Source organism: Triturus cristatus, chromosome 4_1 (assembly GCF_964204655.1).
Source record: "Triturus cristatus chromosome 4_1, aTriCri1.1, whole genome shotgun sequence".
In the NCBI taxonomy this organism is placed as follows: Eukaryota; Metazoa; Chordata; class Amphibia; order Caudata; family Salamandridae; genus Triturus; species Triturus cristatus.
The window spans coordinates 134,205,704-134,213,203 of NC_140585.1; the positions used below are offsets into that span (position 1 = coordinate 134,205,704).

General features: G+C 39.9%; 7 non-coding genes across 7 annotated transcripts; all 7 read right to left on the minus strand.

Annotated features, from left to right (window-relative positions):
- Positions 1-1,155: 1,155 nt before the first annotated feature.
- On the minus strand, positions 1,156-1,228 carry TRNAR-UCG (transfer RNA arginine (anticodon UCG)). The gene has a single exon. It is a non-coding gene; the product is annotated as a tRNA-Arg (tRNA).
- A 647-nt stretch (positions 1,229-1,875) lies between these two features.
- TRNAR-CCU (transfer RNA arginine (anticodon CCU)) lies at positions 1,876-1,948 on the minus strand. The gene has a single exon. It is a non-coding gene; the product is annotated as a tRNA-Arg (tRNA).
- A 795-nt stretch (positions 1,949-2,743) lies between these two features.
- Positions 2,744-2,816, minus strand: TRNAR-UCG (transfer RNA arginine (anticodon UCG)). The gene has a single exon. It is a non-coding gene; the product is annotated as a tRNA-Arg (tRNA).
- Positions 2,817-3,463: 647 nt separating this feature from the next.
- Positions 3,464-3,536, minus strand: TRNAR-CCU (transfer RNA arginine (anticodon CCU)). Its single transcript has one exon. It is a non-coding gene; the product is annotated as a tRNA-Arg (tRNA).
- A 793-nt stretch (positions 3,537-4,329) lies between these two features.
- On the minus strand, positions 4,330-4,402 carry TRNAR-UCG (transfer RNA arginine (anticodon UCG)). The gene has a single exon. It is a non-coding gene; the product is annotated as a tRNA-Arg (tRNA).
- Positions 4,403-5,049: 647 nt separating this feature from the next.
- Positions 5,050-5,122, minus strand: TRNAR-CCU (transfer RNA arginine (anticodon CCU)). The gene has a single exon. It is a non-coding gene; the product is annotated as a tRNA-Arg (tRNA).
- Positions 5,123-6,637: 1,515 nt separating this feature from the next.
- TRNAR-CCU (transfer RNA arginine (anticodon CCU)) lies at positions 6,638-6,710 on the minus strand. The gene has a single exon. It is a non-coding gene; the product is annotated as a tRNA-Arg (tRNA).
- Between the last annotated feature and the right edge of the window lie 790 nt (positions 6,711-7,500).

Genomic DNA, 7,500 nt, shown 5'->3' on the forward strand with positions numbered 1-7,500 from the left:
TTCAAGTAGCTGAAAGCCTGTCACCACCTCTAGAAACAAGATTCACACCAATCCAATTCAAATCATTTTTTCCAAAGGAATATGTTCTGGCCGGTCGAAAATGCATCTCACAAAAATAGGCATTTAAAAATCTACTTTGCAGTTTCAGAACACTAACATGACTGTGAAGTGTACACAAGTAAAATGGGACCGTTTCAAAGTACCTAATCCCTCATAAACTTCTGAGAGGAAGCATGTAATAAATCTACCTAATTTTCTGGAAAAAAAAGAGGGAGGATTTTTGTTATCACCTCAGATGGGACTTGAACCCACAATCCCTGGCTTAAGAGGCCAGTGCCTTATCCATTAGGCCACTGAGGCACACATGCATAGCTCTTTTCTAGAGGCATTATTTAAATGTATTCTATGGTCAGACACCGGTGTGTGCACACAGGGCATTTCTCACTTCTCTCTATAAGTAAACTTCCCATTTTCATCCTCTTCCATCCCCGACTTTAACGCTCTCTTCTATGCTATAATGGAGACTTTGCAATTTTAGCAAGTGGAGAGAAATTGGAGAACCACTTTCGACTCCACACTTCTTCTTCACTTACTTCTTTTCTCAATATACTGGGCTTAGAAAATGGTATCAAGCCATCCTTATCATCAGTAGGACACGGAAAGAGGCACTAAGTCTCCTAACCAAGTTCAACCACACTCTGCAACTTAACCATTGCACTACAAATTAGGCAACGGGGGCATCAGCAAAGGCAGCCAATGTGCCGATCCTTTATACATTTTGTGTAGTACTTTTCTTACTCGGAGGCAATATCAGCACTTTAACTGCCCAAATCATACTGATTTTACACATGTAGCACTCTATGCACACATAGGCACACACCTTGCAGTTCTTCTACACACACTTAAGCTAAAAACCCATTCTGTCACGTCAAAATTCTGCAAACCTATTACATATTCAGTGCGTCGGCATAGAAGCACTTTTTAATGCCACTAAAATGCACAAGTAGTTAGACTGAAGATGCAACCTGAATGAGTTTACAGTATGTACTCCACTTTATTAATGATTAGTAATGAGAAAGTGAGGACTACAAGAGTATTGGAAAAGACTTTTTCCACTCTGAATGTAAAGCAGATTGTGTGACCATTGGCCAAAAACGACCACGAAGGGACTCGAACCCTCGCTCTTCTGATCCGAAGTCAGACGCCTTATCCATTAGGCCACGCGGTCGTCCGTCCACCTGAGATGATTTTTATCATGTAGGTGGTATGCATGGATGGAGAACATATTATTGAAAGGTATTCAGGTTTACATCCCATAGTGTTCTTTCAGCTCTTTTCGCTGGAAGCACTTTTTTGGAATCTATATATTGAGAATTTTATGAGTACGATATGCTTTTGTTTTCCTTTTTCCATACAAACCTCTTTCCTCATGAGTTTAAAGCTCATTTGTATTCTCTACATAGCTCTGGAAGTTTCCAGACGTGGAGTGAAACTGTTTTGAAAGTAGGACAAATTGCTCCTTCCTGCATATGCTAATTTTTCACACTCACATAGGTTGTATACGTTTTATGTATCCTGGCTTGACCTATTCAAGTAGCTGAAAGCCTGTCACCACCTCTAGAAACAAGATTCACACCAATCCAATTCAAATCATTTTTTCCAAAGGAATATGTTCTGGCCGGTCGAAAATGCATCTCACAAAAATAGGCATTTAAAAATCTACTTTGCAGTTTCAGAACACTAACATGACTGTGAAGTGTACACAAGTAAAATGGGACTGTTTCAAAGTACCTAATCCCTCATAAACTTCTGAGAGGAAGCATGTAATAAATCTACCTAATTTTCTGGAAAAGAAAGAGGGAGGATTTTTGTTATCACCTCAGATGGGACTTGAACCCACAATCCCTGGCTTAGGAGGCCAATGCCTTATCCATTAGGCCACTGAGGCACACATGCATAGCTCTTTTCTAGAGGCATTATTTAAATGTATTCTATGGTCAGACACCGGTGTGTGCACACAGGGCATTTCTCACTTCTCTCTATAAGTAAACTTCCCATTTTCATCCTCTTCCATCCCCGACTTTAACGCTCTCTTCTATGCTATAATGGAGACTTTGCAATTTTAGCAAGTGGAGAGAAATTGGAGAACCACTTTCGACTCCACACTTCTTCTTCACTTACTTCTTTTCTCAATATACTGGGCTTAGAAAATGGTATCAAGCCATCCTTATCATCAGTAGGACACGGAAAGAGGCACTAAGTCTCCTAACCAAGTTCAACCACACTCTGCAACTTAACCATTGCACTACAAATTAGGCAACGGGGGCATCAGCAAAGGCAGCCAATGTGCCGATCCTTTATACATTTTGTGTAGTACTTTTCTTACTCGGAGGCAAAATCAGCACTTTAACTGCCCAAATCATACAGATTTTACACATGTAGCACTCTATGCACACATAGGCACACACCTTGCAGTTCTTCTACACACACTTAAGCTAAAAACCCATTCTGTCACGTCAAAATTCTGCAAACCTATTACATATTCAGTGCGTCGGCATAGAAGCACTTTTTAATGCCACTAAAATGCACAAGTAGTTAGACTGAAGATGCAACCTGAATGAGTTTACAGTATGTACTCCACTTTATTAATGATTAGTAATGAGAAAGTGAGGACTACAAGAGTATTGGAAAAGACTTTTTCCACTCTGAATGTAAAGCAGATTGTGTGACCATTGGCCAAAAACGACCACGAAGGGACTCGAACCCTCAATCTTCTGATCCGAAGTCAGACACCTTATCCATTAGGCCACGCGGTCATCCGTCCACCTGAGATGATTTTTATCATGTAGGTGGTATGCATGGATGGAGAACATATTATTGAAAGGTATTCAGGTTTACATCCCATAGTTTTCTTTCAGCTCTTTTCGCTGGAAGCACTTTTTTGGAATCTATATATTGAGAATTTTATGAGTACGATATGCTTTTGTTTTCCTTTTTCCATACAAACCTCTTTCCTCATGAGTTTAAAGCTCATTTGTATTCTCTACATAGCTCTGGAAGTTTCCAGACGTGGAGTGAAACTGTTTTGAAAGTAGGACAAATTGCTCCTTCCTGCATATGCTAATTTTTCACACTCACATAGGTTGTATACATTTTATGTATCCTGGCTTGACCTATTCAAGTAGCTGAAAGCCTGTCACCACCTCTAGAAACAAGATTCACACCAATCCAATTCAAATCATTTTTTCCAAAGGAATATGTTCTGGCCGGTCGAAAATGCATCTCACAAAAATAGGCATTTAAAAATATACTTTGCAGTTTCAGAACCCTAACATGACTGTGAAGTGTACACAAGTAAAACGGGACAGTTTCAAAGTACCTAATCCCTCATAAACTTCTTAGAGGAAGCATGTAATAAATCTACCTAATTTTCTGGAAAAGAAAGAGGCAGGATTTTTGTTATCACCTCAGATGGGACTCAAACCCACAATCCCTGGCTTAGGAGGCCAGTGCCTTATCCATTAGGCCACTGAGGCACACATGCATAGCTCTTTTCTAGAGGCATTATTTAAATGTATTCTATGGTCAGACACCGGTGTGTGCACACAGGGCATTTCTCACTTCTCTCTATAAGTAAACTTCCCATTTTCATCCTCTTCCATCCCCGACTTTAACACTCTCTTCTATGCTATAATGGAGACTTTGCAATTTTAGCAAGTGGAGAGAAATTGGAGAACCACTTTCGACTCCACACTTCTTCTTCACTTACTTCTTTTCTCAATATACTGGGCTTAGAAAATGGTATCAAGCCATCCTTATCATCAGTAGGACGCGGAAAGAGGCACTAAGTCTCCTAACCAAGTTCAACCACACTCTGCAACTTAACCATTGCACTACAAATTAGGCAACGGGGGCATCAGCAAAGGCAGCCAATGTGCCGATCCTTTATACATTTTGTGTAGTACTTTTCTTACTCGGAGGCAAAATCAGCACTTTAACTGCCCAAATCATACAGATTTTACACATGTACCACTCTATGCACATAGGCACACACCTTGCAGTTCTTCTACACACACTTAAGCTAAAAACCCATTCTGTCACGTCAAAATTCTGCAAACCTATTACATATTCAGTGCGTCGGCATAGAAGCACTTTTTAATGCCACTAAAATGCACAAGTAGTTAGACTGAAGATGCAACCTGAATGAGTTTACAGTATGTACTCCACTTTATTAATGATTAGTACTGAGAAAGTGAGGACTACAAGAGTATTGGAAAAGACTTTTTCCACTCTGAATGTAAAGCAGATTGTGTGACCATTGGCCAAAAACGACCACGAAGGGACTCGAACCCTCAATCTTCTGATCCGAAGTCAGACGCCTTATCCATTAGGCCACGCGGTCATCCGTCCACCTGAGATGATTTTTATCATGTAGGTGGTATGCATGGATGGAGAACATATTATTGAAAGGTATTCAGGTTTACATCCCATAGTGTTCTTTCAGCTCTTTTCGCTGGAAGCACTTTTTTAGAATCTATATATTGAGAATTTTATGAGTACGATATGCTTTTGTTTTCCTTTTTCCATACAAACCTCTTTCCTCATGAGTTTAAAGCTCATTTGTATGCTCTACATAGCTCTGGACGTTTTCAGACGTGGAGTGAAACTGTTTTGAAAGTAGTACAAATTGCTCCTTCCTGCATATGCTAATTTTTCACACTCACATAGGTTGTATAAGTTTTATGAATCCTGGCTTGACCTATTCAAGTAGCTGAAAGCCTGTCACCACCTCTAGAAACAAGATTCACACCAATCCAATTCATATTATTTTTTCCAAAGGAATATGTTCTGGCCGGTCGAAAATGCATCTCACAAAAATAGGCATTTAAAAATCTACTTTGCAGTTTCAGAACACTAACATGACTGTGAAGTGTACACAAGTAAAATGGGACCGTTTCAAAGTACCTAATCCCTCATAAACTTCTGAGAGGAAGCATGTAATAAATCTACCTAATTTTCTGGAAAAGAAAGAGGGAGGATTTTTGTTATCACCTCAGATGGGACTTGAACCCACAATCCCTGGCTTAGGAGGCCAGTGCCTTATCCATTAGGCCACTGAGGCACACATGCATAGCTCTTTTCTAGAGGCATTATTTAAATGTATTCTATGGTCAGACACCGGTGTGTGCACACAGGGCATTTCTCACTTCTCTCTATAAGTAAACTTCCCATTTTCATCCTCTTCCATCCCCGACTTTAACGCTCTCTTCTATGCTATAATGGAGACTTTGCAATTTTAGCAAGTGGAGAGAAATTGGAGAACCACTTTCGACTCCACACTTCTTCTTCACTTACTTCTTTTCTCAATATACTGGGCTTAGAAAATGGTATCAAGCCATCCTTATCATCAGTAGGACACGGAAAGAGGCACTAAGTCTCCTAACCAAGTTCAACCACACTCTGCAACTTAACCATTGCACTACAAATTAGGCAACGGGGGCATCAGCAAAGGCAGCCAATGTGCCGATCCTTTATACATTTTGTGTAGTACTTTTCTTACTCGGAGGCAAAATCAGCACTTTAACTGCCCAAATCATACAGATTTTACACATGTAGCACTCTATGCACACATAGGCACACACCTTGCAGTTCTTCTACACACACTTAAGCTAAAAACCCATTCTGTCACGTCAAAATTCTGCAAACCTATTACATATTCAGTGCGTCGGCATAGAAGCACTTTTTAATGCCACTAAAATGCACAAGTAGTTAGACTGAAGATGCAACCTGAATGAGTTTACAGTATGTACTCCACTTTATTAATGATTAGTAATGAGAAAGTGAGGACTACAAGAGTATTGGAAAAGACTTTTTCCACTCTGAATGTAAAGCAGATTGTGTGACCATTGGCCAAAAACGAGCACGAAGGGACTCGAACCCTCAATCTTCTGATCCGAAGTCAGACGCCTTATCCATTAGGCCACGCGGTCATCCGTCCACCTGAGATGATTTTTATCATGTAGGTGGTATGCATGGATGGAGAACATATTATTGAAAGGTATTCAGGTTTACATCCCATAGTGTTCTTTCAGCTCTTTTCGCTGGAAGCACTTTTTTGGAATCTATATATTGAGAATTTTATGAGTACGATATGCTTTTGTTTTCCTTTTTCCATACAAACCTCTTTCCTCATGAGTTTAAAGCTCATTTGTATTCTCTACATAGCTCTGGAAGTTTCCAGACGTGGAGTGAAACTGTTTTGAAAGTAGGACAAATTGCTCCTTCCTGCATATGCTAATTTTTCACACTCACATAGGTTGTATACATTTTATGTATCCTGGCTTGACCTATTCAAGTAGCTGAAAGCCTGTCACCACCTCTAGAAACAAGATTCACACCAATCCAATTCAAATCATTTTTTCCAAAGGAATATGTTCTGGCCGGTCGAAAATGCATCTCACAAAAATAGGCATTTAAAAATCTACTTTGCAGTTTCAGAACCCTAACATGACTGTGAAGTGTACACAAGTAAAACGGGACAGTTTCAAAGTACCTAATCCCTCATAAACTTCTGAGAGGAAGCATGTAATAAATCTACCTAATTTTCTGGAAAAGGAAGAGGCAGGATTTTTGGTATCACCTCAGATGGGACTCAAACCCACAATCCCTGGCTTAGGAGGCCAGTGCCTTATCCATTAGGCCACTGAGGCACACATGCATAGCTCTTTTCTAGAGGCATTATTTAAATGTATTCTATGGTCAGACACCGGTGTGTGCACACAGGGCATTTCTCACTTCTCTCTATAAGTAAACTTCCCATTTTCATCCTCTTCCATCCCCGACTTTAACACTCTCTTCTATGCTATAATGGAGACTTTGCAATTTTAGCAAGTGGAGAGAAATTGGAGAACCACTTTCGACTCCACACTTCTTCTTCACTTACTTCTTTTCTCAATATACTGGGCTTAGAAAATGGTATCAAGCCATCCTTATCATCAGTAGGACACGGAAAGAGGCACTAAGTCTCCTAACCAAGTTCAACCACACTCTGCAACTTAACCATTGCACTACAAATTAGGCAACGGGGGCATCAGCAAAGGCAGCCAATGTGCCGATCCTTTATACATTTTGTGTAGTACTTTTCTTACTCGGAGGCAAAATCAGCACTTTAACTGCCCAAATCATACAGATTTTACACATGTACCACTCTATGCACACATAGGCACACACCTTGCAGTTCTTCTACACACACTTAAGCTAAAAACCCATTCTGTCACGTCAAAATTCTGCAAACCTATTACATATTCAGTGCGTCGGCATAGAAGCACTTTTTAATGCCACTAAAATGCACAAGTAGTTAGACTGAAGATGCAACCTGAATGAGTTTACATTATGTACTCCACTTTATTAATGATTAGTACTGAGAAAGTGAGGACTACAAGAGTATTGGAAAAGACTTTTTCCACTCTGAATGTAAAGCAGATTGTGTGACCATTGGCC